Source organism: Scaptodrosophila lebanonensis, unplaced genomic scaffold (assembly GCF_003285725.1).
Source record: "Scaptodrosophila lebanonensis strain 11010-0011.00,11010-0021.00 unplaced genomic scaffold, SlebRS2 tig00000001-arrow-pilon, whole genome shotgun sequence".
In the NCBI taxonomy this organism is placed as follows: Eukaryota; Metazoa; Arthropoda; class Insecta; order Diptera; family Drosophilidae; genus Scaptodrosophila; species Scaptodrosophila lebanonensis.
The window spans coordinates 13,975,487-13,998,730 of NW_022060529.1; the positions used below are offsets into that span (position 1 = coordinate 13,975,487).

The 23,244-nt window shown below is 38.2% G+C and overlaps 1 protein-coding gene across 3 annotated transcripts in view; it reads right to left on the minus strand.

Moving 5' to 3' along the window:
* Window positions 1-23,244, minus strand: part of LOC115631050 — a 67,487-nt gene that overhangs the window by 42,443 nt on the left and 1,800 nt on the right. The window lies entirely within an intron of this gene.

Genomic DNA, 23,244 nt, shown 5'->3' on the forward strand with positions numbered 1-23,244 from the left:
GTGCATTTTAATAAACTAATTTGTAAAAGTAGTTTTCTCTCTTCAGAATCTAGTTTCATTTCACTTCTTAGAATAATTAACCAAATAAATAAATACTTAACTATCAACTCAATTTCTAATGTTCTGATTTTTTTACAAAATCTTAGTTGGCATTTTTAAAGCTGACTCTTGCGACTGTCATGTGGATTTGAATAAAGTAATATCTTCTCTCTTCAGACTGTAGCTGCATTTCACTTCTTTTAATGACATTTTCGACTCAGTGAACCCTTTTAACATTTCATTTCACTTTATATCACTGCTGTTGACTTAAGCTACTTTCGTTAGTTTGCTTTTTATGAGCCCACTCGAAAAAAGAAGTCCGAAGCAAGAGTTCTCAAGTTTAAGGTAAACAATCTTGCTGTGATTCCTGAGAGATCTTAATCGACAATTCAGCTTAACTTGGGGCGATGGGGAGATAGGGCGTAAATGTGTCGAAAATGTGCATTGAGTCTCTGATCTTTGTTCTGAGCTGTAATCGTTGCAGTTGTTTTTGGCAGACGACCACAAACGTCGACATTAATCACTGTCAGCGATGGCGTCGGCGGTCGGGTCGGGCCGGGCCTCACTTGGTTTGGCTTTGGCTCTGGTTATATCTCTGGGCTGTTCTGGTCTGGTCTGGCTGTTCTCTTCTGTTCTGTACTGGTCTGGCCACCTCATTGTGCACATCATACTTTTTGTTATTTGTTTTGCGTGTGATTTCATTAATTTCGCATTCCAATGCACAACGGCGCAAAATTCCATGCCAGCCCATTGGCAGGCATCGTCTGATTATGAGGAAGTGCAAAGTGTTGCACATGTGTGTGGTGTGTGTTTTGCGATTCAGCTTTTTTTCATTTCATTTTTTGCATTAAAAGTTGAATTTTTATGCGCTTTGATCAATCAATTAAACTGCAGTCTGCGTTGAGCGTTCAAGGTTTATTTGTGCAGCCACAAAGTATTTTAATTGAATGATCGAAATCAGCCGCCCCGCTTAAGTTCTTCAAAAATACACACCAGTTCCAGTTACAGTGGCAGCAAGAGTCGCATCTATGCGCCGGTCTGGCGCCAGCCAAGTGCAAATCTTGGCCGCCTATTGAGGCCCAGGCCCGGCATAGAGTAGCGCGTCTTTCGTTGCCGTTAATTATCGCAGAAATATGAAAATCAATCGGCATTCAACGGCGCCAGCCTTAATTTCGTTGGAGCATAGAAACCGCATGACCCACAACTGCCTCAAAAGTCAGTTGGTAAAGAAACGCGTTGCTGTCGTCTCCGTTGCCATCGTTGGCCAAATTGGGCAACGGTTACCAAAAACGTTGAGCCAACCAAACGTGAATAAATAGATGGTTTTGCTTATTATTTATTTATTTTTTTGTATTATTATTGAAAATTTATTTTGAAAGCAAAAGAGTCGCGTTGCACGCATCTGCCGCCTGCCACTGGCCCATGGCGACAACTTTGCCGTCGCGGCGTTGCATCCGCAGCTGCGCGCACCCGCCATGTCACCTTGTCAGCAGCGTCGCCATCGCCATTGCCATCGTCGTTGTTGTCGTCGTCGTCGCTGTAAAGTCGGTCGCACATGTCGCGGCATGCCATTTTAGGATTTGTGGCCAAATAAAATATAAATACATATCCACTCTCGTAAGTATGTACGCCTGTTTGTATATGGGGAGCTGGGCAAACGCACACGCCGCTTATTTTTGGACAACACTGTTGGTAGAAAGTGCACGTTGCAACAACACCAACAACAACGGCGGCGGCGGCGGCGGCGGCGGCGGCGGCGGCGGAGGCAACAAATCACAACTGGCGGCAGTCAAAGCTCATTATTTTTACTTTTTGCATATGGCACGAACACGGTCCATTAGCATTGACAAGGCAGAACAAACCGAAAAAAGAAGTCGCATTCAAGTTGAAAGTAAGCGCCAGTTGGCGCAATTTCCGCATTAAGCAGCAAGAATTGCCGACAGCTGACAATTAATTTTATATACTTTTCATTCCACGGGTAGCTTTAATATCTAGCTTTTTATATTGCTGTGAAGTTGTGAATTAAAAAAGCAAATGGCAAGGTTTATTAAAATATAGTAAGTCAAAAGTCATTGAAGAAATTGTCCGTAAAAAAGTGTGGATTTTGAAACAGTTAAGTGGGCTAGTTGAAAAGGTATATTTGAAATCACTATTCTAGGAATTATAATCTATATATGAGTATATTTTTGATTAGCATGATTAGATCTCTTCGACTCCACTAGCTTGACACACACTTCTCTTTTTAATTTATATTTTATTAGCTGGCACATAAAATATTTTATATGTACCCTTAAGAATGTACTTTCTAATTTCTAAGAGTTTTTCGTTATAAAAAACATATCTTTTTACAAATCATTATTAGGGAACATTTATGTATTAAGTATTGTCAAAACTTTATTTCATTTTTATTTATTTATTTTTTCTACCTAACTTCACTTTCATTGACATGTTGCGAAAGTTTCATTTAATTGGCAACATGTTGCTGGCGCCTTTTAATTGCGTACAGACATACCCGTACTTGCATATTTTGGACAAAAATTACATGTTGCGAGCGCTTAGGCCCAACCCACACTACTTAAAACTGCAGGCCCGATCTTAAACGTTGACGGGCCTCATGTAAAACAAGCGCCAAAGACTAATTGGGCATCATAATGCAGACCATGTCGGCATTTGGCGCTGCTCGTCAATCCGTCAATCTGTCAGACAGTCGGTCATTTCGTCAGCTAGTCAGTTAGTCAGTTAGTCAATGCGGCCGTCAGTCACCCGTTCAGTGGGGCCGGGCCATAAGTCTTGCTCGGTCAGCACATTCACACAACATTTACCGCCACGGGACGCACTGTCAAATGGCCAAACAACTGGCGGCGTCATGTGATGAATTTGCCGCCACCGAGGCGACCAAGACACAGCGGCGCGCCTGCGCCCCAATCACCTGGGTGGTCGCTTTTGCCCGCCAACGACAACTCCTGCGGCTCAAATGTTGCCACAAAAGTTCGTTCGCATGAAATGACTAAATTATTCATTGCAGGATTGCGCATGCCCGGCGGCGCTGACGCCGACTATGGCGACGTCACTCTAGCAAATCACTTTCGCTCATACATACAAGTACATATGTAAATATGTACATATATAGTATACTACTTGTATGCTACACGCCCACTCACATATGCTAAAATGTTGTATGCATTTGCACTGGAAAATTATATGTTTAAGTTTTCCAATTCTGTGCAAAATCTGTTTTATAAAACCAGATTTAACGTTTGTCAATTTCTTAATTTAATTAATTTACTTTTGATAGCTAACCGTTTAATACAGATTTTCTGTGGAAATCTCTTTTATGAAAGAATATTTAACATCTGACAATTTCTTAATTAATTAACCGTTTAATAGAAATTATAAACCTTGGATTGAAGCAACCTATGCTATGATAGAAATTTAACTAAAGACAAGAACCGACAGCACCTAAATACCTTTGTGGCATAATGTAGCCTTGTTTTTTCCTTAGAAGCGAAAAATAATTCATTAGATTGAAAACTATTTCAAAAATAAATAAAATTCTTTCAAAAAAGCAGATCATGTTCATGAATAACATTTTTATAATTACATTCTCAGCCAGAAGAAAATGATTTTTTGAGTAAACAAAAGAGCTTTTTCGCAGAATCTTAAATGATTATTTTCTGAGTGTTATATGAGAACAACTCTTTGCTAGCCAGACTGTAGCTGTTAGTTCAAAGCTCAAGGATATAGTATGTCTGCTTCAACTTTAAGTTGAACTTTGCTCTACCAAAGGTATTTAAGCCAGTTGTCGAGTCTTGGATGCAGTCCGGCTTAATGTTTCGCTGAAACTGTGCAACTCATTAGTCTTTTATATTTACTTTGTTGGCAACATTTATGAACCGGACTAAAGGAATGCAGCAGCACCTGAAGGTGAGGCAAATGCGAAGACTAGCGCGTACTCTAGTAGATTTTTTGTTACCGCTATTGTTGTCTGTCCCATCTGTCAGTCTGTCTGTAGCTGCCTGTCTGATGAACCGCCTACCTCGGCTGCTGTTTAATGGCAACCACAGCAGCAAATATGGGCTAGGCTCCACTGTTGTCTGTCCCGGACCAAAGCACGCGCCAGTGTCTGCAGCTGCATTGTTTCGCTGCTCGAGTGGATGACAGACTGACGGACTGAGCGACTGAGTGACTGACTGACTGACTGAGCGACTGAGTGAGCCAGCGCTGATGCGCAGGCGTTGCATTTATTGTTATTGAAAAGCAGCGTTGAAAGGTCGAGGACGTGCAAAGATTTCGTTGCTGTTGCCTAAATGAAACCGTGAGTGCTCTATAAAAAATTAATTTTGTATTTCACTAAAACATAGAATTGGATTGAATCGACTACTATCATAATATTTAACTATTTTATATCATAGGATAAAGATTTTAAAGTTATTAAAATAATACATTTAGAAAGTTTAGATCACTTTATTATAAAAATTAGAACTAGAACGTGCCAGATTGTAACATCCTTAAAGTAATAGATTCTCGATCAGAATAAACTTGTCTTTCTGTCGATAAATCTGTCTGCATAAAAGCTGCGAAGAGAGCTAGCATATTTCAGATGCAAGTTTTTGATTAGATTTCTCCCTAGGCTTTTCGAGCTTATAAAGTTTTTTTTATAATCTGTATACTATATAGTTTTCTATTGTCGATAGTCAATTTTTTGTTGACATATATAATAAATAAACAAATAATCTTGAGTGCATTTCAAATGATTTTCTTCAGCAATTTTTCCTTGTTTTTACTGAAATTATCTAAGCCCAGCATAGGTACTCCCCAATGCAAACCTATTTGCAAAACTCAAAGCTACATAATCTGTATGTTTTCCAAAGACCAATTGACTATGCCAACTATTAAGACAAACGCTGGCCCAAAGCTCGAACTGCCGACTTAACATCCTATAATCACGCGCCATTTGCCACAGTCACCCACAAATACTACAACATTAGTGAAAAGAGCGCAACATCAAATATTAAATCGACTTCCTCATTGGCTAAACTATAAACCAAATCAAAGTGCCTAAGCATGCAATTGCATAAGCGAAAAATGGAGCGTGAACGAAATCCATAATCGAAACAAAAACTGAAATGCCTAAATAAACTTTAGCTTTAGCATTCATTTGCAGGCAGCAAGGCGAAAATGCGGGCAGACACCCGACAAATACCCCACAAGTACGAATCAGTGGATGAGCCATACGAGTACGGTGAGCGAATGCAGAAGAAATTATGAATGAAACCCAAATAGGAATTATGTACACAAATGAAAGAGCGGCGGCTCTTTTGAGGGCAATAGATGTCGGTGGCAGGAAGCCAGTCGGCAGAAACTGACGCTGCAACGGCACAAGCATTGCAATTGTCTGCGGCTAAAATGAAAGGAAAATGTAAGGCAAATGATAGACAGCGAGACCAGCGGACGAATGGACAGACGGCCTTGCTCCACCGCTATATACTGCGACTATACTCTACATGAAACGGAAGCGCAAAAAATAGAAAACAATTTTAAACTCTACTCAGGCGCAGACAGGGACGGAGACGGAGATGGAGACGGAGATGGAGAAGGCGACGTCGGGAGCGTTTGAATTATTGCTTATTGATTCGCAGACAAATCGGTCTTTGCATATGCTCCCTACGCTCACGAGTACGTATGGGTGGGTGTTGCAAATAAATAAATTGTAATTTAGTTTCGTGCAGGATTCATCATCTACGAGTACGGGCACATGCATGGTTTCTGCCCAAGCAGCTGCCCCAGCGCCAGTGGCCAGTGGCCCGTGGCCCGTGGCCGGGGAAGTTTTCATTGGCAAAGAGAAAGTGACTGTTTGTTAGTATTTGACAGGTTCATTTGACAACAAACACTGCGCGTGTACTTAAAATACTGAAATGGAAAGGATTGAGGCATCGATATGCCCGGCACACAAATGAAAATTAGAGTACACGTAGAGAAAAGTGCATGTAAGTTTTCGCTGGTAAAATAAACGAATTATATCGAAATACAAAACACAACTCCCAGACAAATTCGTAAGCTTTCTTTCAGTTTTTATGGCTTGACAGAAGGATGTACTAATTGCGTAATTATTATATTTTAATGATTCATAATGGAAATTATAATTATTTACATCGTATAGTATTATCCCACTAATACTTAAATTTCAAATCGATCAGACATTGCATTTGCAATTCACAGCCCTTTTTATCAGCTCTAATGCACCCTTTGACCGCCAATATAGACAATCTGTGCGACTCTATCAAAACCCGACAGAAAATAAACTGGAAAAATGTGGATGAGGAGGGAAGGGAAGGGCATTAAGATGACGCCAAGCTGGCTAGAAATTTAAGTTAGAGCCAATAGGAGTTAGCCAAAGAGTTAATCTGCGTTATGCAGTGTAAATAGAAAACATAATTTCAAGAGACAAGGAAAGAACTGTTGAGGCCTTTAAACACCCTGCCTATACTCGTATGCTGACAAATGTTAAGAAACTAAGAAATAATTTTCATATCAAACTTTAAAAAAAATTGTTTACTTTACGGAAAAATTCTATGTTTTTCAAAAAAATCAATAATAAAAATTCATTACACACATATTTAAAGTTGAAATTCAGAGAAGCTTTTTTGACAAATTTTGTGTCTGTTTTATGAATTTGACAAATATATGGATTCCTAACTAAAATTAAATACGAGCTATAATGATGTCTACTTAAAAGCCCTTGCAATATATTGCAAATGTAAATATAGTAAAAAGGATGGAATTACTTCATCAATGCAACATTTGTCAATAATTTTTAGTTCTCTTACCTCCATATTTGAAACCGAAAATAAACAAACTTCATTATCGAATATGTATATGTTCTAAAACATTGAACAAAGATACTTAACTGTTTGCAGCTTATTTAGCTTAGTAGGCTGTCTTTTAAACTAAGTAGATCCTTCACCTTGCAGTGCTAGAAAAACATGTCCCTAGTGTAAGTATGCAGCAACTAAGGTTTTCCAGTTTACAAGGCAAAGTAAATAGAGGTGTCATTGAAATATTTGTGTGCGCAGTCATCGGCCAGAGATAAGGCCATGTTATCAACAACTCACATTTATACGAGTAGGCATTACATTTCTACAAAACCGATCACATTTTACCGGATGCACTGCAAATGTTGAGGACGATGTGATGGCTGAATAGGCTTAATTGCTAGTCAGCCAATTCAAATGAATTCTAAAAATAAATAAAAGCCAAGACTAATCGAAAGTTGCAGCTTGGTAGACCAATTGAGGTCACTGTCGCGACTCCAGCAGCAATGGAGGCAACAGTCGCCGTCGACGAGGTAGACGATAAATCGCTTTTATGCACCACATAGTCATAATCGGCATATAAATCATGTTGCTCGCCATTGCAACATCAAATGCTAAATGGCCAACGCCTGCCCGTCTTGTCCGCCTGCCCTGCCCACCAATCCGCCAGTCCGCCATCCGCCTGCAGCCGTGCATTTTAACCCAATTAAAGAACAGGTTGCATGTTGCAAGTTGCATGCTACACACACTCGCTGTCGCATTTCACATTTCAATTTGCTGCGCAGTGCCAAAATAATATAGAGCGCACATTTATATGCCTTATCTGTGCTTGTTATGACACCATCTTGACATTTTTACTTTTCGAACCCGCCGCTTATCAAGATGCCAGGCACTGCTGAAAGCGTCAACTCCGTATTTTAATGTCTAAATGTGTCAGTGTGTGTGTGAGGGCACCATAAATTCTGTGTTACATATTTGGAAAGCGCATAAAATAGAAATTGGTGTGACTTGGAACGAGTATCTACATACATATCTACTTATAATCTGTGCCTGCCTCAGCGACTAACCCAATGAAGATATGCTTGTATGGCCGTAAAGAGCAGTGTTTTAATTATATTTGTGAGCATTGGTGGGTTGCATTTTTTATGAGGCATATAACTCATTGAGGAAAGTTGAAAGTTGGCGGCAACAAAATCAAAATCGATAACGTGTCACATATCAATAAAGATTTCCCACATTGTTCAAGTGGAGCAGTCCAGTCCAGTTCAGTCCACTATCGTTCGGCTTTCGAAACCTAGACAAAATACAAGTAGGTGGGCTGTGCGTCTACTTCTACATATACTCGCATACACGTATATGTGTGTGGATGTGTATTTTTGTGCCCTCCAGGGCGCTTGAGCAACTGGCGCCAGCATTTTTTTCTTTTTTTTTTAAATTTACCATCTTCACTCGCTGGGCGTGCCCAGGCAAATGAATGTCAAGTTGACTTTGAGCCCAAAGCGGCCATCAAACGAGTTGCCGTTGCCTGCGGTGCTTGAAATTAGCCAAACATTGGACGCTAAAAGCCAAGAAATAGCAAATAAAATCCACTTGCCCGTGCACTGTGATTAAAGCCAAGAGCCGCTCTCAGAGTGTGGTATAATGGACGAAGTAGGTCAGCGTAACTTACCTGAAAGATTCAAAAAAGAAAAGGCTATTAAATTGATGAATCAAAGTGGGTTAGTTTGCAAACACTCTCCCGCCTGAGAATTGTGCGGCATTGTCTCAATATTTACATAAATAAGTGTGCAAGTAATGGCCACAATACCAAGTCAAATAACCCCAAAAGTCTTAATATAATAATCATTATATTGCAAGCTGCTCAGCATTTCTCCAACGGACTAATTTTTGAACGCATTTCCTAAGCAGCAGCAGCTACACAACAAAACCTATAAAGTAACCACATTTTTCTTTCGGTAGGTTCCTAATCCATTCCATCTCTTTCTCTCTCTCTCGGGCTTTCTTCATTGTTATAAATTCCACAACTCTTGTGAAGCGCTACTAATTTTTAATGTGTCTGAGGCATTCGAACTTAATTGCTTCATTTGCGCCTGCATATTGTTTTCATTTTTTACTGTTGCCCCGAATCAACCAAAATTTTCTTTTACAAGTATGTGTATATAACGTGTGCCACACTTTGATCAACTTTTGCTACAGTCATAATTTATATTTGTTTATTAATAAATTATGCATTTGTATTTTGTTTTCTCTGGCTCACTGCTGCTACTCGTACTTAATTGGCTTACATAATTTGGGCAAGAGAAAAATAAACAAAAGGAATACAACCAATTCACATTTCGGAAAAGATTTATAGGTACGATGCGATGCTCGGCCTTACTTGGTTGGGGTTTACGGCCAAGTGACAGCGACAAATATGACCAACAACTTCAACAACAACAACAACAACAACTGCAGAAAATGCTGAAAAAGCGAAATGAAAAGTATATATACGAGTATATGTGGAGCATTAAAATAATACTTATATACATTGTAATAACAACTGCGCGACATTAACCAAAACCTAAAGCATGCGCCTCGCATTTCTAAACAGAGAAAACGTTACGCATACGCCTCCGAGATAGGAGCAGCATCGAGGCGGCGATTACGCAAGCGACGCGACGCAGCTGCATGCAACAGGCTCGGTTAACCGCAAATTAACGTATTTACTTTGCCTTAATTAAGGCCATACCTATTGTTAGGAAAATAGGAGAAATATGTACATACTTGTACAAGTATAACTCCAACAGCAAGGAGGCAAAGTGAAATTTGTCGAGCTGTTTGTTTTGCCAGCGTGACGTATGCATTTTTCAATTAGCGGCGCTAATTAGTAGGGCGTAGGTGTAGGGCAGCCAAGGTGCTTGATATGCGCGACAGGTTTGCATTGTTATCGCACACAGATGTTGATGTCGATGTTGATGTTATTGTTAATGTTAATGTCGATATCCATGTCGTCGCTACTTCATTTTATGAACATAGATCTGAGCGCCGATAAACGTAACTGCGAGAGGTACAAAAATGCTGCTCAGCCGTGAAGTGTACGTGTGTATGCCCGGTGTGCTAATTTCCTCAGCACACCTAAGGCTGTTGTTTTTACGACTATGCCTTTCGCCACAACACAATGTATTGGTGCGATCTACAAGTATTGAGTCAATGACGCCCCTGCAACACTTTCAAATTTATTCAAATGCCCGTTCCGAACTGCCCTGAGATTCTATGCAAAAGCCTGTCTGGCAATTTGTTGTACGGATCGGATCGGATCGGGTCGGATCGGTTCGGCAATAAAAACTCTTGCGTGTTGCAGCGGCTTGTCTTTTGTGTTTTACTTTTTACAGCACGGCATTTATGCGCATTACGTGTCTCCTTTTTGTTTTAATTTTATGGCTCATTATTGCCGCAGCGGTCTTTTATTTTGCTTATTCTTTTTATGTTTCGCAACTTAGAGTTTTGCGCTTCTCGAGTGCTGCAAAATACTAATGAGCGTGCTAAATAATTTAATTGCCCCGAGTGGCATGGAATTTCAAGTATATTTACATTAATCTTGAATCAAAGCCCTACATGAAGGACAATTGGCAGCTGTATTAATCACAAGGAAGTGAAATTCATGAGTGTGCAAGGTGAAACATTTAACAGAAACCTTTTGAGATTATTTTACTGATGATTTCACACGCCTCAGCAATGATGAGTTTCTCAGTTAAGTTGCCAATAAATCTGTTTCAATTTTAAAATTGCATTGAAGCATATAGAAAATATTCGAAAGTTAATGAGAAAATCTATATTTTAGAGCTCGCACAAGATTTTGCGATTTAGGTGTTTTAAAGCAGCTGATATATGATACAGCTGAATAATGATATCACACTCTCTGGTCATATTTCAAAAAGTCTTTCAACACAAAAAATTTGATGAAGTTTGTGAAATTATTGCGAACAGAAACATTGATCATGTAGATCATGTAGTTGTTGGATTCTACTTTCGGTGTTTTTCGAAGTCAACATAGGCCTTTGATCCACTTACAATATACTCTATCATTCTAAGCCCTATTCTATATACATACATAATTATTAATATGTTTAAAAAATTCGAATAAACCAAACCAATTCCCTCGAATGTAATTTTTTGACTGTTTTGATCCACAACCTGACTTTATTTGACAATAACTTAGTACATTTAATAGTGTAAGTATATCGATATATATATAGTATTCAATAGTATTGGTAATATATGTCAATGTAAATACAATTTCTTAGTCATTATATTGTTTAATTATGTTATTCATTTCAGAAGCAACGTTGAAAGTGTTGGAATGGAAAATTCTTTTTCAGCTACGAAAAAATCAGCTAACAATGGAAAAGATTTCCACGAATACATACATACATATACTATATAGCATGTTAAATGAATAGTGTTTGCTATTTATTGCTTGAATAGCTTTTTTATGTGTACCACCATGTCTATTTCTGTATCGGTCAAGACTCTATATTGATGCCACACAGAATTTTTCGATAAGCATTTGATGTTGCCACAAACATTCATTAGTTATGTATTATACTTATGTATATGTATAGTCGAGCTCAAATTGCATAGCCCACAGGCTTAGCTCGCCCTTAAGCCCTGCCTAACAAGACAGCCACTTGGAGAGGCATGCTAACAATGTCTAAAATAGGTTAAGCCAAACAATAACAATATCAACAACAACAACAACAACAGCAACAGCAGCGACAGCAACAACCAGCAAGCAGATTTATATGTTAGCCATAAAAAGCAACATGCTGCAGCGACTATTAAAAAAGAGCTGAAATCCGAGCTTTTGTAGGCACCTGACTTGGGAGGCGTACCAAAATGTGGCGGGTCATAAAAGCAGCTGTGCCACCAAAATAAAAACACCACAACAAGCCACAAGAAAACCTCCATGCTTATGGAGAGTCGTGTGTGTGTGTGTGTGTGTGAGTGGGTGTTGCTGGAGCGCATTTTTTCGAGACGACTCCACATCGCTGCTGTCCGGACAACCAATCTTTCCCCCACTTGGCTCAGACGCTCAAGACGTGCCAGTTTTTTGTGGCTTCGTTGCTCCAACCTCCACGCATGCGCGCCTTGTTTGAGCCTACGTGTTATCACGTTTTCCTCTCTCCCAACTGGCGGACTCTCGTTGCTAATTTTCCCCCCAGATCGCACACAATGGCGTCATTATAAGTTGCAGGGATGTGCAGTATTGTTCAGTTAGATGAGCTAGAGATAGAACTCTTGCCTTAAAAATTATCCGTCTAACAAATAATAATACATATACAGACAACAAATTATTCTCAACTGCTGGTGTATAACAATATCGAAAATTTATGAGTAAACTTAGCATTAAATGATAACATTTCTTGTTTAAAATATAGCAAGATGGAATTTTTTTAAGTTACTATAAATTCGAATGCATAATACACACTATTTTGTACACTATTTAGAAAACCCCTCTTTAGCAACATTTGATGAGTGAATATCTTGCCTTATCAAATAAATGCTCTATTCTAAATTCCAATTATTTAAAAGGTTAAACTATTCTTTTAAAAAAATTGCTTTATTTACAAACAACCGAAGCATTTTCATTTTTTCTGCTGAACGGTGTCCAAGCAACAACAAACAAATACTTTTTAGATTGTGAGCTTATATTCGTATACAAACTATTATAAGCAAATGCCTCCGCATCATATTAAGAATTTTCAGGCCGATAGAAAAATAAGCAATAACAGAATATGACGGCTGACCAATGAAGAAACTCTTCCAAAGCAGATAGGACTTTAAAAGTGGCAATGGATTGGTCATATTATGAGGAACCCCAGGGGCATAAACGTCTCGTAATGATAAAAGATTTCGTGGAAGTATAATAAGATTAAATAGTTTTGTTGGAGTCTTATAATACTAAGTAAAATAAACAAAGATTTTGAGCAAAGTTTCTCCACAACAGGTCGAATATAATAATCCACTGTCTGCTTTTGGCAACGGAATCAGCTGAGAACTGCAACTGGGAAATATTTGCAAGCTAGTTGAAACTGAATTATCACAACTCCAACGAAAAATCTCCTTGCCCAACTAACTAGCAGCACATAAAACGTTCTTTCACTTTTTACAAAGAGCCTTGCGCCCGGTCGTTCCTTCCAATGCTGTGCAGCCTCCGGCAGCATCCGATTCAATAATCGTTCAATGATCGCAGGAATACATACATACATACATATGTATCTGTGCTCGTGTGTTCTATGCACGGTTGCGCTTTGAACTTGAGCTGCTGCTCAAATTACAACAATGCCTCTTTCCTGGTTGGCTTGTAACCTTAGACGTGCCGCATAAATCATACGCAACGTTGGGCCGCGTGCTTGTACCAATTTGTAAGCCACTCAGTCAGGCGGACAGCCAGACTGTCGGAGAAGACAAGTCAGTCAGTTACGAGTTATTTGGCCCTTGTTGAAATGTTGTTAAAAATAAATTCATTTAAATTACAACAAAGCATTGTAATGTGCGACTGAAGGTGAAGGTTAAAATCATTGAGTGTTGACGCCCTTCTGGCCATTTGAGCGAAGTCTGAGAGTTCATTTATTGTTGTAGCTCGCTCGCTGTTTAGGCCAACATGCGCGCTCAGCACATTGTTTGTTTTCCATAGCTGTTATGGCTGCAAAGTTCGAGTAACTTTATCTTCAAATATAGCCCAGAAAGTTGTTAACTTAGACACACTAGTCGATTCATTTGCATTTACGCGTACATTGTCACGCTGCCTGCTACTTTTTAATGAGATTTTCATGCTTCAACTATGCGCGTCTGTATGTTTGTTAATTTCTTAAATAAATATTAAGCCTAACACTCTAGCACACATGGCAGGTCAAAGGCCCCAAAAATGTGGCAGCAACTGCAGCAACAAGAATTGGCGCCAACTGATGATGGGGCAAGCAAGTCGTTCTAATTAATTAGAGCGGCGTGCGTGGTCAGCTGCATATAAACTTTATTTATGAACGCCACTGACCCAGCCCAGCCCAGCCCCCTGAACAAGCAACTCTTTGTAATTTTGACTTGATGAGCCACACACACACACACACACATCCATACTTGCAGCTTGTGTAGGAAATTAATAAGCAATGGCAATGGTTGCAGCTACAGACATGGACAAAGTCGACAACGGCAACAATGCTGATCAAGTTGATGATTATGATGATGATTATGATGATGATTGTGATGCTGTGGATGCTGCAGAACGAGTCGACAGAGTATTACAACTACTCTGGCAGCAACAACAACAAGTTTTTCCAATTTTCATGCACTAAACGCAATCAGTGCTCATGATCTGTACATTAGCGTCGTGTGTTGGTCACGCAGATTGCCAGCAAAGACACACAAACACACACACACACACACGACTCTACTATATACAAGTATACTATATGTATGAGAGGTTGACTGATATTTCTATGCTCATAGCCAGTTTAGAGCTGTTTGCTCGGCCATAGACAGCGACAACAAACAGCAAACTTCTTTGGCGTGCCGTAAAAATCTAACAAGCGCCTGCCAACTGCCAGGATTACGTTGCACCGTCGACATCGACGACACTCATCGATTACCGCATCTCGTCTGGACGACTGGTCGGTTGGTCCGCTGGTCCGCTGGTCCGCTGGTCGGCTGGTCCGTCGGTTGGTCCGCATGTCAACTATGCAAATTTGAACCTAGTTTTCAAACAGTGGCTGCTCAGGCCGGTATCTTATTTGCTTTTGGCACTTTTTTCTTTTTGTTGCTGGACGTGCTCTTCACTCGGAGTTTTTTAAAGGCCTTGCACGCACCTACTACTCTTACAAAATAACAAACTGCTATACAAGTATGTATTCTATATGGAGTTCTGTATAAATGCAGTGCTGCTCTATGAAGTCATCAGCTGGAGTAAGAAGCCAGACATGTTTGCAGCCAAGCGTCTAACCGTGGCTAACCGTTAGAAATGTCATTACGCAAACACATTTTTCTAATTTGAAAATTATGCAAATTTACGCCAGCCTCCGTATGGTGTTGGTTGTGGAGCAACTTTAACACGTGGGCGTGATTGAAATGGGCGTGAGAGTTTGATAAACGGCACGAACGATTAAACAGGTTATCTAGCGTGAAGAGCTGGCAACAGATAGAAAGCCAGAATGAAGAACATTTTATACAACATTAGTGGGCGATCGATTACGCCTTTATCCTTTAAGAAATGTCTTATGGAGTAATCAATATTGTAAGTAATGTTTTTCACTTCTGATTCACATAATTACAATACCTGTTTAATTATCAGCACAAGCAAAAGAAAAAAAGAGCGTTTTGCTTAAACTTTAAGTCTATAAAAGCTAAACAATAGATTTATCACTTGAATAAATTAATCAATCATTTTTAATCATTTATTTATAATTGTGTTAGACATCCAGCTTAGTTACAACTTTAGCAAGAGAATTTTGGAGATTGGGCGCCCAAAAGATAAAGTTTCCATAAGAGATTATTTTGTTCTTAGTGAAGAACAACGCTTCAAATACATCAACAATAAAACAATCTTAATTGACCGGTTAACAGCCTTGGTAAACCCCCACATTTCGAGTATTATGGCAGCCACTATAACCTTTGCTGGTTGCCTTAACTCTAAGCTTGAAAACATATTTAGCAAATTATATTTTTGAACTAGACATAACATAAACTATTGACGTATAAAGACTAAATCAGCAATCAAGTTGTTTTCTTTTTTTAATATTTTTTTTTTTTTGTTTTTAATTATCGTGTTTGTTTTTAGTGTTCACAGTTCAATGAACAAATTAATTTACAGTTGCAAAAATTTTTTCCTTTTTTTTGACTTTTGTTGTATCTAATCAAAGTTCAAACTCTTGTTCTCACAATCTGTTTCTTTAATTCTTTTGTTGCTGTTTCGCTCAATTTGGTGAACTTTTTTTTTTGCAAAACCAGTTCGGCAAGATCCGCCGCATATGTTTACTTGATTTTTTTTGTTTATTTATATTTTGTTAGCATTGTATTTTTACGCCTTGCATTCATACGAAGAGGCAGATCAGTGGAAAAAAGTGTTTAAGTATTTCAGCCATATCTCAATTTTGCGTTTTTTTGCGGTTTCAACTTGACACAGCTGCGTTCGCACATTTTTCTATTATATAGTATATTTCTGTTTTATTTATTTTTCGTGTAAAAACACGTTTGTTTATGCATATGTATGCACATATACTTATTTTTGTTTGACAGCTGACTGTCAAACTTGAAATACAGAAAGAAAAAACAAGTAAAATAAAAACACGCGACGTAATTGTGTCTCTAAGCCAAGTGTGTACAATCATTCATTTATAGAATCTAACAAAACGAAAATGTATAGCATTTCTTCACATTTTCCGTACAGTTAACAACTGTATTTCCTTAAGGACGATATATTTTACCTTAGTAACGTTTTTTTCCAATTTGATATGATTTTTCAGGTTATAATTAAATATAAATAAATATAAATTTGTTCTAGGGGAGAAAAACATTCCTGGTTTCACAAAACTTAGCCACTCGCACCATCAAGATGAGATTTTAGGTACCCCCATGGATATATAAAAAAGTATGGTTAAAACAGTTTGTCCTAACTGTGTGATCAACATACTATATAGCGCAAACGGTAAGAGCGAGGAAGCTGATATGTACATATGTAGGTGGTCGCTATAGAGCGCTTTTGGAAAATTTGAACTCCAAATGGGGCAACACGGGCTTCAACGTTTGTACGAAAAATCAAAGGTTTTCATCGGATTACCTCAAAATTTAATTTTGTACTCAGAGAAAATATGAAAAATAAAGTTTATTTTATAAACTGCATTCCCTGTTTTTTTTATATTTTTTTTATTTTTGTACTGCACATTCAATTTTCAATTCTGAGGTAATTGTGAATAAAATATTAACAGCGTTTCTTTCTATAATTTCCACACATCAATGTGATCTCAATTTATTTAACTCGTTTTTAAAATTTACTATAAACATCTTGCTTAAAACTTTGTACATATATATGTGCAAGTAAGTACTAATGTATATGTAAAACTAATATTTTTTAAAAAGATCTCAGCTGCACTGCATGCCCTACTATTATTTTGACAGCAGTCGAACCTAACTATAAGTGCACACTCAGTTGCTCATTTGTTGCTTTAATTTATGCATTTACATTGACTTCGTATTGCAGTAGAGCCACACATCAAGCATGTACTCGCATATGTTTATTGTAATGAGCTTCTTTTCTAGCACAAATAAAATATAAATCAGTTGACATTTGAAGGTTGCGTTTAATTGGTTTCCACAATGAGATTGTTATTTCAAATATTCATATGCATCGCTTTTCTATAGCACATAGCAGAAACATATTGCTTGCTTATTGTACACACTTCTATTGAAAACCTACCTATTACGAGTATTATTATTAATATCAATGCGGAAGATTAATTGGAACAATGGACTGCTATACGCCTCTTGCTTTAATATACATATATACGAGTACTTGTATATATTATAGCTAAGATACATGTGTATAGCTACAGCCAACATGTTGAAGCTTTCTTTCAATTCCACATCCTCAGGTTGCTCATTTGTTTATATTTAGTTTTTTGTAAAGAAAAAACGCAATTTTGTTCGTAGTGCTTAGGCCTCAAGCATGCTCTTCATACACGCTTATTGCTCATCACTTTGGCAACACCTACAACTTCAAAAGCCCAAAATGGACTTTGTTTTGAATACAAGTTCACAAAAGATAAATGCAATTATTATTTAAATCGTTAAAAACTCGAACTCATACACTATATATATGCACACACCTATGAAGTGCCTTAACTTGACCTTGGCGGCTGTGATGTGTTGTTGCTTTTGTGCTTTGTCTAAGAGTAAGCCCCACGCCACGTTCGAGTGATCTGAGCCCTTTTACACATTATACATTACACATTATTTGCATGCTTGGCGCCACAAATACCAAACCTTTAACGAGAGTCTATTTTGAAATGAGGGCAAGAGACCGGCGTGCAAAGTTGGTCTTTGAAATGCCCGGATCTGAGCTTGCGATCCCAATATTGGTGTTAAGTTTTTGTTAAGCTCTTTAAAGTGCGGTGTGACAAAATCAATTAATCAATACTAGTGCTTAAGTTTCTCTTTGGAGAACATCAACAAAGACCCCCAATAGTGGCCGGCCCGGTTGTTTGCAATCCGATAAATAATCGTTTAGCATTAATTTAACAGTTTTTGGAAACATTATGTCATGGTCGCAATCCAAGTGCCGCCCCAACAACCAATGAAAACGAAAGTATGTCAACACACGCAAAAGCCACTTTAAAAATCGCTCTTCAGCGTGAAAGAGCAAGCAACAACGAAATGGAAAACTAAAGCGTGAAAGATTCTGATAAACCGAACGCCACCGAAATCTCAGCAACGGAACTCTCGATCACTTAACGGTGATACAGAGACTCAGACTCAGACTCAGAGCCTTCTTTTCTCTAGCGCATGCGTGCGAGCTGGCGATGGCAGACTGCAGGGCATTCAAGTAGCCGAAGCAGCTTCAGCTTTCCAGCTTGCTCAGTGAAATGGAATGGCATGGCAACGAGCATGTTAAATGCAATGACAGCAGCAACAACAACAACAAAAACGGCAACAACAGCAGCAGCAAAAGCTGCGACAGCAACAACAATGCCATGAAAAATAACTTTCACTAGAAACTGAAACCTAAAACCGACAAAAGCTGATAACAAAACAAAAGCCAGAAACAACAACTGCAACTGTAAGGTTGTTTATTTGTGTGTATGCATATGTATATACAATACAAGTACATGTATATGTGTGCATGGGGGCATCATCAATGTGGTTGTGTCGTCTGTCAGTGCCTTCAAAGCTCAAGTGACTCACATATTGCGTGCCTCTCACATGGTTTGTTAATCACAAATCACATTTTCATACGAACACAGTTTTCTTTATGTCTGTCAAAAAGCGCAAACACACACACACACACACACACGCACACACTTGTGTATATGTGTGTACATTTGAGATTGTAAGCCTTCAAGTTCTAAGCCTCTTAGGATGCTTAGAGGACAACGCCCACTAATCGCATCCATTCCTTGCAGTAGGCGTAAATTGTCTAACAAAACGATTTGGCAAGGAAGTTATAAATTTGCTGCACAAATAGAATAGCAACGCAGGCGGCATGGGGAATGGGTTGCAGCGTTCATTAAAAGCAACAAATCCCACTGACAACAACAACAACAACAGCAACAACAACAAGTTGCAGCTGTCGCTCGTCGCTGCCTTCCATTGAGGAAAAACCTTTGGCACATGCAGCCAAGTTTGTTGCAAGTTTTATGACCTTCCATAACGCCCACAAAAAAACCCGCTGAAACTGCACTGAGCAAAAATCTTCTGACTACTCCAGTCTGCAATCTGACAGCTCATGACTTTTGTTCGCAATTAGAGAATGATCAGCTTCGTAGGTGAAAACCCCAACCCAAGCTCAAGCGGCCAGGCGGACAAGTAACAAACAACAATACAGTTAAAGAACTCTACAAGTATAACGATCTATAAATACTTTTGTGCTAGCACTCAAAATTCATAATGAATGAACATTAATTTTAGAAAATGACTTAAGAATCCACTAAAGGAAAGAAATCTTATCACAATTATAACAATTGTGTTTAATCAGCGACTGCGATAATAATCTTCACGTCCTACTTTAAGTGACACATAAGTTTTGGGGACTTTCCCCAAATTCATGCCTACTGTTTTGTTAATGATTGTTAATGGTTTTTGTTTTATATAACACTGAAGAAGAATGCTGATCCATGCCCTAATTAATCATAGAACTATACATTATGGCTTAGTGCTTATTCCTGGCAGGCTTCACTTGAAGAACATTAGTTTGTTGTAGCGATGTTGTACTGTACAAACACTAAACGCCGACGACTTGCGGCCTACACACAGCACTAGGTAAGTAGGTAGAAGTAGAGCTCCCCGCCTTTGTCTGAGCTCCTCTGGTCCTGGTCGAGATACTTCTACGAGTTGCAAATAGAAGAAAAAAAGTTGCTGTCTGTCTCAGCAGCAGCAACAACAATGACAAAACAGCCCGAACTGATGGTGATGACAACAAGACGAGGGAAATAACTTGAAAATGCTTGGGTGAGGTAATAAGAATTAATAAAAATAATCACTTGGCCAATGAACTTTTCTCATTGGCTGCATTAAAGGGACAGAAAAGCGTACAACTGACTGAACGTATTTGTTTTGTTTGCTTTTTTTGTCAATTCCCTGAACTTTGTCAATTAACCTTATTAAGTGTACAAACAGTAATTGGCAACGGAAGTGAAGATCGACGCAAAACTGACCTTTTAACATACTTTCAAGCACGCAGAATTGAGCAAAGGGCGTTTTAAGAATTTTACAAAAAAACTGTAACTGCGGCTTTATCAAAAGAAATATGTGGGAATATTAATCAAATATACTATTGGCTGATAAGCCGCTTTCAAGATGTGTCTATATCAATTTTCTGTATTAATATTGTGGCTATGTTTAATAAATAAAGAGAAATAATAGAAATGCACATAAAAATGTCGCATGATAGAATTTGAAGAAATTTGAAAATACTTGTAAATAAAAAGAAAGCAGGCTAGAGTAAAGGTTCGTTGAGATCACAATCGAGAAGAGAGCAACAATACCAAATGAACTCAACTGAGGACAAACCCCCATGGTGTTTGCGGTTGGACGAGGCCAGAAAACTGTCTTTCCCCTTGTCTTGTACTTGTATGTGGCTATGAAAGGCAACGAAAAGGTGCCTCTCAGCCACGAAACAAACAAACAAAACAAAACAAAAAGAAAAAAAGAGCCGGCTACGCTTGACCTGTGCGCATGCGTTGCCTTCCAATTCCATTTCGCCTTCCACTTTGTCGGGCACTTGTGTCAACAGCCAGCCATGCACTTTTTTATATACATGTATGATCATGTATGTGTGTGTGTGTGTGTGTGTGTGTGTGTGTGCACAGTCAAATGTCAAAACGACAGACGACAAGCAACAAATTTTCTATTGACTTTTCGTGGGCAGAGAAAATTGAAAGGCCAAACACAGCCCAGCTCTGTGACATTTGATAGCACACTCATATCAATATCACATTCTACCCATAAGTATTTATATAATGCTTAGTGCTTACTCATATACTTATACGATCAGCATGCTGGCCCCTCATGAACCACATGGGGTCATTGTTAAGCATCAAACCCTACATTAGTTCGTTTAATTACAACTAATGAGTGGTAAGCGTGCTTGTATGAACAGGTCTGATAAACAATTGGATTTTTAATCTGCCTCCAAGAGAATCTGAGAGTCGTACAAGGTTCATTTTGCGCAAAGTCAAACACAAACTAGCATACCCTTTTACCCTTTGGGTACAGGGTATAACAAACCCCTTACAGCATTAAAACTGCATTGTAATAATTTGATCATTTATAATCAATTTTATTCTTTTATTTGCATACCAATAAAAAAAGAAGACAAACATTTATTTCAGGAATTGGCAAAGGCAATGAAATCACACACATTTGCCAATTTCTGAAATTAGCAGTTCCACAATATTTTATTCTCATAATTTCGCATTTAAAAAAATTAAACAAAATTTGAATTTCAATAGATTTCCTATGAATGTGTAATTGACTTTTTTAATTCGTTCTGGCAGTCAGTGGAAATAAAATGTGGAAATCCACTTCTAGCTAAAGAGAAGGCAAAATAAGTTGAATAGATTCTAGGAAATAGAGAAGTAATTTTTAAAATTTATAAACGAAAAGCAAAACACAAATTTTGTTTGCAAGGAAAAGTTGATTTTGCAAAAAAAAAAAGATTTATCAGTCATAGAACGATAAATAAGTAATCTATTGAAATAAATAAGTTACAAAACTAATTTTCAGTCCAGAACATCAGTTGATATGGAATTCGTAAGAAAATGTATGCTCTTCTAACTACAGAAATAGCAAAAACTACAGAATAATTAATATAATTCGTTCCGGCTGAACGACATTTGCTTCGCGAATAAATTCGATCTTAGTTAACAAAGACTGTTTTTTGTTTCAATACTTTTTCTGATAAGCGACATACGTACGTTCGTATATACTTGTATGTATGTCTGTATTGTAGAAAGCAATTCAAATTAAAAAGCCACCACATGACTCACACGTTTGTATTGTGTTTTATAATACGCCGGGTGAGCTGACCTAGTTAAAGATCATACTATATATTGATTTTTCTTTAGAAACAACAATTGTTAATGCTTGTAAAGTAGATTTAGTTATTGAAGTGCTGACATTTTGCACAATTTTTTCTTAATTCAATCAGCAATGGAATCACAAATGGGTCAGCAATATTTCACAGTCATGAGCATAAATTTCAAAGTTCAAGCTGGCCAATCCAATTTGCAAAGTTATCGCATTTTTTGCGCATAAATTACCGTAACTCCAATTTGGGTCAAAGCCCAAAAAATTATTATCATTAAATTTCATTACAAGCCAACTTTTGACCGCTTAAATAATCGGAAAGAAATGCCAAAACAAAAACAGAAACTGCAAAATTTCTTACAATGCGAGAAACAATGCAAAGCGCAAATCATGAAACCCGTTACAACAAAAAACGCACTTCACTTGATATATGTACATATGTATGTATGTATGTACGATTATATATGGTGGTATAAACACTTGGTGTACAGTTATATCAACGGCAGTGAATGTTGAATTTAGTGCACTGGCCAAAGCTCACAACAACCATATGCAACTGCCTCTGGGCAACCCGAAAAAAAGACGAGATACAAAATGAATTCAAGGAAACTTGCGCAGGCGCACGCGAAGTATTTTAACCATTTTTGGGCAAGGCGCTGAGGCCGCCAAACGAGTCGGGCAAACGACCGCTAAAACATGCGAAATGTGTGTGCGAAAGAGCCCCACCCCCACCTCCTACACCACCAGCATCACCACCACCAACACCCCACTCCTATCTACAATGGAGCACAGACGCAGGCGCAAGTGACTGCTGACTCATCACTTATGTAGTTCAATGAACTTTTCCCCTACACTGCTCGAAGGACTTCAAAGAAATCGGGTATTGAATAAAATGTGCTTTGAAATGTTTCTTCTATTCTAGTCTCAGTTGGAAATGTTATCAATAATATAGATTTGAATGCAAATTGCGCAGATAGGATACGAATGAGGGATATTTCAGTTTCTTAACTCCTAAATTAGATTCCCTTTAACATGCTCTAAACAACATTTTGAACGGTTTTATCTCCATTTGGATAAAGAAGACTACATTAAGCAAAGTAACCTTATGCCATATAATCAGTCG